General features: G+C 36.1%; 2 protein-coding genes across 10 annotated transcripts in view; both read left to right on the top strand.

The window, feature by feature from the left end:
* The window catches only part of gpm6ab (glycoprotein M6Ab), a 56,297-nt gene that overhangs the window by 18,383 nt on the left and 24,864 nt on the right, over window positions 1–13,050 (top strand). The window lies entirely within an intron of this gene.
* tmem134 (transmembrane protein 134) overlaps window positions 1–13,050 on the top strand; it is a 790,957-nt gene that overhangs the window by 769,885 nt on the left and 8,022 nt on the right. The gene's annotated exons all lie outside the window — the stretch shown is intronic.

Genomic DNA, 13,050 nt, shown 5'->3' with positions numbered 1-13,050 from the left:
ATATATATATATATATATATATATATATATATATATATATATATCCGAATTTTTACAACTCTTTTGTTTTAGACCAAAATGTTAAATCTTAAAATAAAATGTACAGTTTACTACTGCATCTTTCTGAAAAAAGAAATGCAGTGATTGATATACAGTTTATTTATAGTTATTTTCAAAGCTTCAATGTACTGTCATTATAAAGAACTTCATTATTGTTTAATTCTAACAAATGTATTCTTGTTAAGGACTTTTAAAATGAATTCTTGAAAAAAAAAAAAAAAAATCTAAATTAAAAATAATTTGCTACACTGGTGTTGTTTCCAAACATAATGAAATATCAATATAGGCTATCAGCCAAAAATAGTTGAAAAATATTAGCATATCATATATTGGCAAAAATCGAATATTGTGCATTCCTAATATAGATCCATTTGTGATATGCAGGCTTTTTTTTTTTTTTTTTTTACTTTATAAATGAATTTATTTACGAAATAAATAGTTTGTTTCGTTTGTGTGATTGTACATGCATACTTTATGAAGACACATATTTATCTATTATACACTATACAGGTGCCCTCTCTTTTTTTCTTGCATTGTAGGGTGAGCATGAATAATTGTCACCCCAATTAATAATTTTGTAACCCCAATTCTTGTGAAATTAAATGTTCATTAGTTATTTAAAGATTTGTTTAAATTATATAGGCCTAAATGCGTATTTGCTGACGGCAGTAATAATTTTTGTATACATGAATTCATTTGCTTAACCATTCTATCTGATTATTAGACAGACTTCTATCCGTATTAGACAGAACTGTTAACAATGACAGTAAACGAGAGGGAGAATATGAGCACTGTGTGCTCTGCTCAGGCGCTGCTGTTCTCAGTGCCGTCAAGATAAAAGTCCCACCTCGAACACGTTTGCCAAGCAGGAAAACGTATCGGCTGATGCTGATATTTGAAAAAAATAAAGTGAATAAATGCCCCCATATGCAGTATCTATTAAGTCAGAAAAAAAGTCAAACCCTTTTGGGATGAAACATGACAGGTAGCAAAGAACAGTGCCTTCTTTTTTATCATATCAACATCTCATATGGTAAATTTCACCCTCATTGTATTTTGAGTAGATACAGTCTGTCTAGACAGTGTTCTGATCCTCACAGAGCCACAGATCTTGCTCTTCCTGTAGAGACCTCAGCCTGAATGTTCATAGTTCTGTGCATCTCAGTGCACAAGTGCTGTAAAGAGCTTCAAAGAGCCTGGCAGAGATGCTGTCAGCTGTAATCACCCACTCTCTCGCCAATACTAACACCCAATTAGAATCACTGAGCTGTCACACAACAGGCTGAGCCCTCAGAAGTTCCTCAACAGCATTAAAGAGATGAATACAAACAAGTTGAAGGGAAAGCATGCACGCACACACACACACACACACACACACACACACACACACACACACACACACACAAACACACACACACACACACATACAAATACACAGCAGACTGCTTTGCTAGTATCCTTTCTAGATTTGGTAGTTTCTGGGCAATTCCGTGTACACGTTGTTGGAATGATAATAGCTGATAATATGTCCAAGTGTTATGCTAGCTTAACGGTAAACTGGCAAATCAGGGAATATTCAGTAGATTTCAATCTAAGGTAGGCCTTTAAAAGGATCTGAGGTATCTATGGACAAAAAAAATGGGACATTTATTGGGGCAAAGTGGTGTAGAACCAGGAACAGTGTTGTTCATTGCTTGAGGGGACAGTGATTACTATGATTTCATTGACGGCCAGTGTTACATGCACTACAGCAGAGAGTGAAGTGGAGAGCCCTTTTTCATGGTGAACAGATCATTTAATTTTGAATAAAGTTTATATATATTAAAAAAAATTAATTAATTAACTTATTTTGCTTAGCATTGCAAGATGTGACAATTCTCGAAATGCACTTTTTTTTTTAATTAAAAGAGAAAATCTGTATTTTGTTTTAAAAGCATCTATAGGATTCTTAAAATCCTTAAAATCGTAAAATTCTTAACATCTCCTAATGCATATAGGCAGGGAATCAGCAAGACAAACTACTTAAATTCTTATTTCACCAGAAGTAAAGTTTTCTGCATGCCAGGTTGCCAAATAAACAATAAAACTAGTAATGTACTGTTTTATATTTTGTATTTAATGCTACTTTAACAAATAATTAATTAATTTAGCATTTTAAAATGTTTTTTTTGACATATACTATTGATTAACTAACTTTAAAGTAACTTATCATGACTCTTAAATGTTTATGCTAAATGTATGTTTTTAAACAGTGCATCCAAAAAGGTCATTTTTATACCCTACCACAGTTAATAAAAAAAGACTTAAAAGTAGTTGATCTACTGCAATAAATACATTTTTGCCATTTTGAATGTTTTAAATCATTCATTTAAATCAAAAGTTTTTCAACAATCCCTGCTGAATTTTATTTTATCGATCCAGCTCCAGCAATAATGGTGACATCATATTGATGATCTTGAATCAGTTTGTAAAAGGTGATCATTTAGGTGGATGAAGAAAGATTTGCTATTAATTCTTAAAACCCTTCCACACTAAACATTGGACCTGAAAAATTGCTGGAACAGTGCCGGATTGCCTTCTGTGTGAACGCAAACACATCCCAGGATTGATTCTGGGATGGATCCCAGGTTGGGGACCTAGTAACATTGCCGGGTTCAGTCCCAGAACAAGCTCTGTGTAAACAAAAGCCAGAACTAATGCCGTGTCGTAGTGATGACGCACGTTATCGTGCGACTCTTTTACCAGCTGTTTTGAAGGCAGATCAATGTTCGCGACGAAAAAATATGTGCAAACTGTAATGAAGCAGAGATCAGGTAGTTCCTCACTATCCGCGCTGAATCTGAGACCGTTCGCCAGTTTAAAGGAACTTTAACGTGCCTTGCGTTTTCGACCCGTACATTATACATCATCCTGATGTCACATGTCATTACAGGACCTTTACGGGTCGTGTGTGAACGCAGTCACATATTCCAGTAAATCCCTTGCTGTGTGAAAGGGGCAAAATATAACGACCCAGGAACAATTGCCGGGATAACATTACCCGTGTGTTCCGGAATCGCAGTGTGAAAGGGGCTATATAGTATGTCAATGTTCAGCACTATTTTCCAGCTCAAGTTAAAACTATGGCTGCATGACAAATTTCTCCAGAATCAGAGATATGAACCATGCTCTCTCTCTCTCTTTTGGCCCATTTAGACAATTCATTAATCCTCATTGTTGCTTCCAGACAAGCTATTTAATAATCTTTCAGGAGCACTCAAACATGCACAAACAATGTGGTTTCAAGAGTTTTACAATTCAGCCATTTTGTGGAATGCTTTTGCTTACAATTATTTTTTTTTAGAGCAAACACAATTTTGTGTAGCCGAGAGATGGGATGTTTGTTTACGTCAGAGTCTGATCTGAGATGTTGTTTTGGCACTCACTAATTAGTTAGTGATAAGCCAATGTGAACACATTGCATATACGTGATCTAATCACATGGTGCTCATCGCTAACACAAAGCCCCGTTGTACAAGGGCGGTGGCGTGATGACATGGGTGTCCCAAGCCTATTGTATGATAATGTGGGAGGGAGTATGTGCCACTTTCTCTTCTTGGGCACCCCTCCCCCACCATGCTCCCACCATAAACCCCCACCTTTCTGTCTGGCCTGGGCAGCTCAGCTGAGGGTTGATCCGATTGCCTCGGACCCTCTGGGATAATGGGGCCACACACACACACACACACACGCACACACAATTTTATCATCATTTTCTGCTTGATTTTTAAGGTCCTGGAGTTTGTGATTATGAATAAGAATACTGATAAAAGGTACAGAAAATAAACCTGTTTGGCTGTGGAATGGATTTCATTTGAGGAGTGCTGGGTGATTTAAAAAAATAAGAAATATATATATTTTAACAATGAATATGTAATGTTTTGCCACATATATTTTTTTTTAAATCTATGGCAGCTTTCCTTGGCTAAGACCCGCCTATGAGGCCATTTGACCGACATGTCAAACAACCAATTACATTTCGTTTCATTCACCGTCATGTTTCGAGGTGTGGAAATGTTGTCACAATAACAGACCAGTGTGTAAAACTCTCGGATGAATTTTAAAGATTCAGCGTTTAGTTGATCCTGATAAGTGCTCGTCATCACAGTTGTAAACACAACGGCTTTCTTCTTCCGCGATGGGGTTTGGCACCACAGCATTTTTGCTTCCAAGCGGAACGTTAAAGAACGCGACACACACATCTCCATGAAATCCTGTATAATTCTACCAATCTAATGACGACTTCAACACTTCTGAAGTGTTTCCACTTTTGTGTCCCATATGCATCAGACGTTTAGCCAACGGTCCGTGGGCGTGACATCTGAGGCTGAAACTAGCTTACATGTGACACGCTCTATGAAGAATTGTAACATAGAACATCTCACCAGTCTTCAGCTCCTCTTTAAAATAATGAGTTTTGCATTGTAAAATAAAATGAGACATGGGCAGTAAATATATGAAAAATGTAAGGTTATGAGATGCGAGTTGAACTTCTTTAAACTTAAGCACCACATTTTTAGAATGCCGTTTCATGTGTGAACAAGCGAGCTCAATGGTCAAACGCATCCATCAAGCACTTTATATAGAAAACAATCTGTGGACAAGCAGTGAAGTGGAATTAAAAAACCTGTAAATTGCTACTGTACAGTATGTTTCATATTCATGTTTGCAGAATGGTGACAAGCTGGTGCTATTATTTTCTTTTTAGATTTAACAAAACATTTACAGGTAATAACAGCCTACTGCTACTTTATCATTTCTAATTTGAATTGACTTTACTTTTTGAGTTGACGTCTAAAAATGTGTTTACATTTTGTCTAAGAAATATTTTGCATTTTTGCTAATTTTAATGAAGAGAATGTTACTTGAATCATGTTATTTATTTATTTTTTAAAGTTGACTATAGATAACATTACCATATTTTACCATAAAAGTACCATAACTTTTTTTCCCATATTGCCCAACCCTATACTAGTCTTTTACCAAATACCTGGAATTTTTGTATCTGAATTAAGGAATTAGAGTCCATTACATTATTGGCATTCATGGTTCCATGAAGAACCTTTAATATTTATAGAATATTGTCACTGCAGAAAAAAAATGTAAAAAATAGTGAAGTGACATTCAGCCAAGTATGGTGACCCATACTCAGAATTTGTGCTCTGCATTTAACCCATCCGAAATGCACACACACAGAGCAGTGAACACACAAACACACACTGTGAGCACACACCCGGAGCAGTGGGCAGCCATTTATGCTGCGGCGCCCGGGGAGCAGTTGGGGGTTCGATGCCTTGCTCAAGGGCACCTAAGTCGTGGTATTGAAGGTGGAGAGAGAGCTTTTCGTGCACTACCCCCACCCACAATTCCATCCGGCCCGAGACTAGAACCCACAACCCTTCGATTGGGAGTCCAACCCTCTAACCATTAGGCCACGACTTCCCAAAATGGAAGCTTTAGCCTAAGTTCTGCCAGGAAGACTCAATCACTTCGTCATTAATTACCTTCATCATTATCCAATCACGTCTTTATACTCCTGTATAAAAGATCGTACTTACACATGTTTGAGTTCGCAGATGCCAACTCCCCAACACCACCAGGATGGTCCTGTCCTTACCTTCCAGGGGGGTCTGCTGCGCCCCTGCCTTCGTCTTCAGGCAGGAAATGCAGATTCGCTACCCTCGGATTACGAACCATGGACGGGGCCTTCCGCCAAAGAAATTTATAATTGTGCTCGCTGAGCTGTCAATAAATGTATGCTTCGTACATTCCTCTATCTCTCGAGTCTTTCTGGTAGAACTGGTTCTTCAGATTATTAAAGTGTGGTACACACACACACACACACACACTCACACACACACACACACACACACACACACACACAAACATTATTTTTTTAAACTATTTACTGAAAGGTTCTTTGTGGAACCGAAAAGTGTTCTTCTATGGAATCTCTCCTTAAACCTGCTTTTGGATCCTTCAGTTTTCAGAGTGCTGACTGATGTTGGAATTCACTTGTGGATGTTTAAAATCCTGAAGCCCTTTGCAGCAAGACCAAACATAATTTTGATCCCTGCCCACTCATACACATGCATACTCTCTCAATTGTGGTTGCCAGGTCTTGGATAACTGTTCACCACTGAATAGGCATGACTAGATGTGAGGGTGCGCTGCCAAATAAAAAAATAAAAAAAACAAAACAAAAAAAACCTTGGCCTCAGATTTACTCAGTGAATGGATGAGACTGTTTTCAGCCGATGCCAAACAAGCAAAGCTATGGAGATGGATGCCAATGGGCTTATTGTTAATGTACCGTAGAAGTAGTCTGAGAATTATATTTATTCAGTAGGGTGTGCTGAACTGAATCTGTGCACACTGGCCAAGACTGAGTTATAGCTTGGTTAAAGGGTGGGGGTCAGCTGGTTAAATGCTCCTGTAAGGTCTTACTACAGTGTGAGTGCAGGGCTCTAGACTGCGCCGATTTTTTGAGAATGTGTGAGATAAAATTTGAAATAGTTGCATTTGTGCAAGTGCATGGTCTATGCTGCTCCAAAGAGTCTGCTCCACACAGTGTGTGTTGCACAGAAATGGCACATTGTAGCAGGAGTTAGATTTTACTGATCATGAAGAGAGGTGCTTTTAGTGCGAGAGGGTCAGGTTTGTAGACAAGATAATACTTAACGCATCAGCAAGTTTTTAAGTTAAAGTAAAGTAAAAGACCGCTTCTTGAACATGTTGGTATTCTTGTGGAGAAAAACACGCAAGCTGTCACCGACAGCCAGTTTAGTGTTACTTTTCTTTTTGTTTTCATTTTCATTTTGTAAAGCTTGTTATGTTTGTTGTTTACGTCACATTACACTTTTATGGAGGCTTTCTTTAATTAATTAATCAATTTATTTGATTCCTAAGTGTTTGCTAATCGTTCTGTAATTTATTAATCTGTATATAATACAGCATATGCCAAATAATACTGATGGAATAATAATACTATGATAAAAGTTCATCAGCATGCATATAATATATATATATATATATATATATATATATATATATATATATATATATATATATATATATATATATATATATATATATATATATATATATAATATATTACAGAGAAAAGAGCTACCAGTGGGAAGAATGAGTCGAGAGCCCTGGAGTCTCTGTGTATGTTATTTGCTAAGTGAGTCGTAAACCATATTAACAGCAAAACACTTGGTCACCTCTATCCTTCCCTTTAGTGATTTTCACACTTTTTTTTATGTCCACAATTAACACCCTTTCCTTCCTCAATATTGCATTCAAGAGTTTAACAAGTCCAAGCACTTGTTATTTTCCTTTTGTGGGCTGATCCAGCACTACTTTCGTAGAAGTTGTTCACTGTGGAATACAATAATATTAGTCTAATCCTGAAACCCAGAGCCATAGCTTCGCTTCCAGAACTTCCTTCCTTTCATTATCTGCTGCAAACCCTTGAGCTCTATGTGTTAGAGATGTGTCAGATTCTCCATTGTCCCACTGATATTGCTGGCATACAGTAAGTGGGTCAATCCACTCAAGCTGAATTTGCTTGGGGTTGGCATGGAAACGTCACTGGTCGATTAAACGCACAGATGAGTCAGTTCTAAAATCTGCAGGATGCTAAATGCTAACATGCAAATCACGGACCATATGATCTGGATTGCTTATGTTTAATTAATATGTTCAGCTATCATGATTGTACTTGTTACTAACAATCCTATTTTTGACTGGCATACCTGTGCACAAAGTAAGGTCCATGAAGAAATGGCGAACTGACAGTGAGCCAGATCCCATCACCCATTGACTCTGAATGAGAGCAAATCCCTGCAGTCATGTTCCAAAGTCTTCCCAGGGGAGTGGACTTACACCATATTAATGCACATGGTTTTAAAACTGAATATTTAAAAAGCACTTTAGGCCATTAGTGTAAAATTAAAATAATGATTAAACAAGATAATGTCTTTCAATCAAACACCATTCTGCCCGCTTTGCCAGTCTCAGAGGTTTCAAATATTATAGCTATAATATACTGTAGTAGTTTTATTTTATTTATATTCCAATGAAGTCTGGGGTGTTATCTATGCTTTGCTCTATAACATGCCCCAAGCCTGGATTGGTTCATGTTTAAATCCTAATGGGGTTAATGGAAGAAGCTGCTTTGCATTTTAATTAGCCACCCACTCAACCCTAACCCTAACCCTAACTTTACAGACACACCTTCTCTTTTCTGATGCACTGAGAGCTAACCATTAGACCATTTTTGACCTTTTGACCTGATTGGGCAATAGGCTTGAGGGTATAATTCCCTCTCGACTGTTTGACAAGAGTCTGGCAGATGGAGCAAATAAACAAGAGGGATACAGTATGTCATATATCAGACGGGCAGGGTCAATTTGGGTGTCCATTTCTGGTTGTATGGTAGAAGTGGGACATGGGACATTTCTCAACTCATTAAGCCATTTTTAAAAATTGGTCAGTCACTTAAAAGCTTGTTTTGTTTTGTAGTCGGTGTTAACCAAAAATCCAAAATTATCAACAGTATTTTTGTGAAATATTACTGTAATTTTAAATAACTAACTGTTTTCTATTTAAAATGTCACATAATCCTTCAGAAACCATTCCAATATGTAGATTTGCTAAATATTATAAAGTTCAAAAGAACAGCATTTAGTTGAAATAGAAATTGTTTTAAACTTTAGAAATTAATTTCTTGTACAAAGTTTTAAATGTGTATTTATATTTTTTAATAATATAATACAATTTGAATTATGTACTTTAAATAGTAATTCAGCTAATAAATCTAGAATTGCCATTTTGTCTTAAAAACAAAACAAGTTGTTCTGCTTAACGTTTATGTGGAAACCATGACATTTTTTTCAGGATTATTTGAGTAATAGAAATTTTACAGCATTTATTTAAAATAAAAATCTTTTGTAAATCTTTTGTAACATTTACCGATACATTTTTATCTTTTGAAAAAATTGAATGCATCTTTGCTGAATAAAAGAAAGAAAGAAAAAACCTCCGTTATTTTACAGTCCTGTTCCACATGTGCATAATATGTACTTCTTATAGTAATTAATTAAGAACTATGTAATAACTAGGTACTAACCCTGAACCTGCCCCTAAACCTAACCTACCCCATGTAGTTACCTTGTATTACCAGAACTTTCTTAGATACTGTAAATACAGTAAATACAGTACATTAGATACTGAAACTACACTATAAGTACATGCAAGTACACATTCTTTTAAATAAAGTGCAACCAGTAATTTGTATTTATTTTGTGGAAATCTTTGTACACTGAAACAGTGAATCAGTGTCCTATTCCAGCTGAAATGGGCACACTGTCCAGTGATGCTCCAGTCTGTGTACAAAATCCTCTTTATTCTCTCTTCATCACTGTATGTCTGTCTGTCTGTCTGGCACCTTTCTTTCTTTCTTTCTTTTTTCTTTCTTTCAGATAAACCCTTTCTTTGGATGTCGGGAGTGCTAACTGACAGCTTTTGCACATTGTGCATCAGTGGACGCTTTTCATTTACAGGAGACACGAGAAAGAAACAGACAAAGACAAAAAAGGGAAAGACAGCAAGAAATGGAGGGGGCTTGTGGTGGGAGAGTTGAATTATTGATAGTGATGGCAGGCCCCTCTACGCGTCGCGCTGCACTGCTTTTGAATAATGGATGAAGCCTCCTGCATGTGCACGGGCTCACTCACCCATTTGTCTTGCCACTGTAACGTATGCTCATCTGAGCCCATTGGTGGGAAAACGAAACGCTGAACACTGAACAATCAACATATGGTCACTGTATGACAGGAACAGGGCAGTGATTAAAGTGTATTTGTGGGACTGCTGACATATTCTAAACAATGGGGCTCACCTTTCGGCAATATTCTAAGTTTAGCCTGTGTAAATTCGCAAGCAATTAGGAGCAGATTGTTTGGTTTATGGCCCACAATTAATGGGCAGAACAGATGAGCCTGCTCATGGAATACTTCAACTATCCAACATGGGCAAATAAAAGAAAACCACTTCAGGAAATTAGACAGTGGAAGGACAACAGATCTATCAGCAACCCACAAATATACTACAGTTTTATTTATATATGGCAATATATTGGTGTCAGATATTAACTAGATTCCCAGATATTTCAAATATGCAGACAAAAATTATTAACAATAGTTCATTTCTATAACAAACTTGAACTAGACTCAATTAGCATCGGTTTAATGAATGTATCATAAATAATACTTGTTTTTTTAGTTGGGAAAAAACAGCCTTGAATACACATTAAAAATAAGTGATTATAGTAGCTCTATATTCTAACAAAATTACAATGTTTTACAGCGGATTGTTTATTGTTGTGATACACTGTAACAAAATATAAAAGTATTTAAATTTTAATATAAATTGATTGCTATTTGTCTTTTTTAACTTTAGTTAGTGTGTAATGTTGCTGTTTGAGCATCTACAATATCTGCAAAGTTACGACGCTGAAAGTTCAGTGCAAACAGAGATATCGTCCTTTAAAATTATGGCAGATTAATGCCTACAAAAACGACTAGAAGAGACTACAATGAGCTACTTTCCAGGTTTGTGACATCATAAACCCTCATAAACTGTAAATTTGAAATTTTTAGTAGCCATTATTACATTCTTCAGTGTCGTGATCGTTCAGAAATCATTCAAATTTTTCTTATTTTTTCTAATATTTTCTATGTTGAAAACAATTTTTTAAGATACTTAGATGGTCAGAATGTAGGGGGAAAAGCATTTATTTAAAATAGAAATATTTTGTAATATATATTCAGCTGTGTATTTCGGTTGTTGAGGTGACTAAAGTTTGAGGACTAAAGGAAAATATTTTGTGCATGACTGAATCCTGCAGATCCGTGTCTCTTGAGGTGATGTCATCTGAGTTCAGTACAGCCCTTGTTTCTGACCTCATGCTGCCTAGATCACACTGATGCTTGTGATGCCTGACAGCTGGCAGTACTGTGCTGTCTTACCAGACGATTATCTGGCGTGAATGTGAGTAAAGGACAGACGAGAGGAAAGAGGGGGTGAAAAAGCAAAGTTTAATACATTGCACACAAAGCATCATCAAATGCATGCAGCCATGATTTACTTCCAAAGTGGAAAAAGGCTTGTCTTTGTTTGAAGTATGGTCCTGGTTTATGGCTTTATATATCTGAGCACTTAGTCTCTGTAAGTTGTTGACTACTCTGTGTCAAGCACTAAGCACCCCTTTGAAACTCGTTTACAGGTCATAAAATTCAGTATCTGTCATAATGTCTGTAATGAATGCAATTATATTAAGTCCATCAAGTAACAGACTGTTCATAAATTTTGCAAGAGCTGCTCTTATACAAATGCAGTACAGTCACTGGTGCAACAGCAGCTTGTTAAATATATTTCACTAATTCGTTTAATCTCAGAGGGTGGCTCTATGCAACCTTCTCTTATGAAGCCATCCAATTAACGACCTTGGTGTGAGAATAAGAAGTGCACAAAGCAATCAACACAAAGACTGCTTGCTAATTCACAGGCTTTAATGAAGGCCTGCCACTTTGAGATGCAATGTCTGTCAATCCCAGGAGAATTATGGAGCTTGGTATTGGTCTGCCAGCGGGCCTCAATGTAGTGCCTCCATCCTCTGCTTTCATATTGTGTTTATATCATTGGCTAATGAGTATAATGTGCATTCATATTCAGTGTTGTATTACTACAGTTTGTATAACTTTTTTAAGTGCTTAATTATCTATTATATATTGCAATTCTAATGCAATGGAATTAAAATCTATTGAATGGTATCACAAACAAAGAGTGAAAAATTGGGGGAAAGTGCTGTTAACGACAGAATTTTTTTTTTGGCCCTTATAATGGTTCAAATTTAGTTTATTTGGGTGTGAAGTGCATACTTGAGATTAAATATATAATGTGATGGAGAAAAAAAAAAGGTGAAGATTGTGTAAACAGAATATTTTTATTGTTTTTTTCCAATCGAGCTGTAATATGTATAATAGTGAAAATACAAATATGAGTAATACTGAGCAATAGAATGGCAATATGATTGAAAGTATTCTTTGATGCACATAATAAATACATACAATGCTATAGATGAAATTGTGCCTATGGTTAAAGAAACACCTATTTAAAATACTCTCATAGATTTACCATTAAATCTGCAATGAATTGTAAATAGAACCAGTATATTAGAACAAAATAACTCTGAGACGATTCTCTTCTCTTTGTTTACTTTCTGGTTCAGTATGGGTCTGGTTACCCAGCTAAATTAATTTACATTTGCATGTTATATCTTAATATTCATTGACAATTTTCTCCATAAATCATTTATAAATGGTGATTAAAAGTAGGCTTGTGGGCAATAATCACAAACCATATCACTCGTGTACAGCCTGCTTCAGTCGTAGATTCTTTTGTAAAGGGGAAATGAATTCATATGATTCCAATTTGCAAACATTATATAAACATGAAGAGTCTGTATTCTGATTCATGACCTGCGAGAGTGCTGGGTAATTGGGAAGACATTTGGTTTAACATGCCCTATATTTTCTTTCTTTCTTTCAGTCAATTTTTATGGCAAGCCTTTGAATTGGATATGTTTTTTTCATTAGATGCACAGGCAACTAGAATCTCATTTATTTGTGGACTGAAATAGAGAGATATCACTGGGTTTGGTTTTGTAATTGTTATGTCTTGCATGCCATATAATATTTTTATAAAGAAAATAATACAGTAATTACAACCACTGCACAGTTAGTGGAGAGAAAACATTTATTTGTTCACCTCTGAGCACCCTTTGTGTAATATTTAAAAAGCCTCTGCTCACTGTATTGTCATGATAAGGCAGCAGTGTCATGCATGGTGAAATGGCTGTAAGAGTTACTAACTGAATCAATT

This window comes from Carassius gibelio, chromosome B1, assembly GCF_023724105.1.
Source record: "Carassius gibelio isolate Cgi1373 ecotype wild population from Czech Republic chromosome B1, carGib1.2-hapl.c, whole genome shotgun sequence".
NCBI lineage: Eukaryota > Metazoa > Chordata > Actinopteri > Cypriniformes > Cyprinidae > Carassius > Carassius gibelio.
Note: the sequence above shows the minus strand (reverse complement) of the source record. Positions and strands in the feature narration are given on the sequence as shown.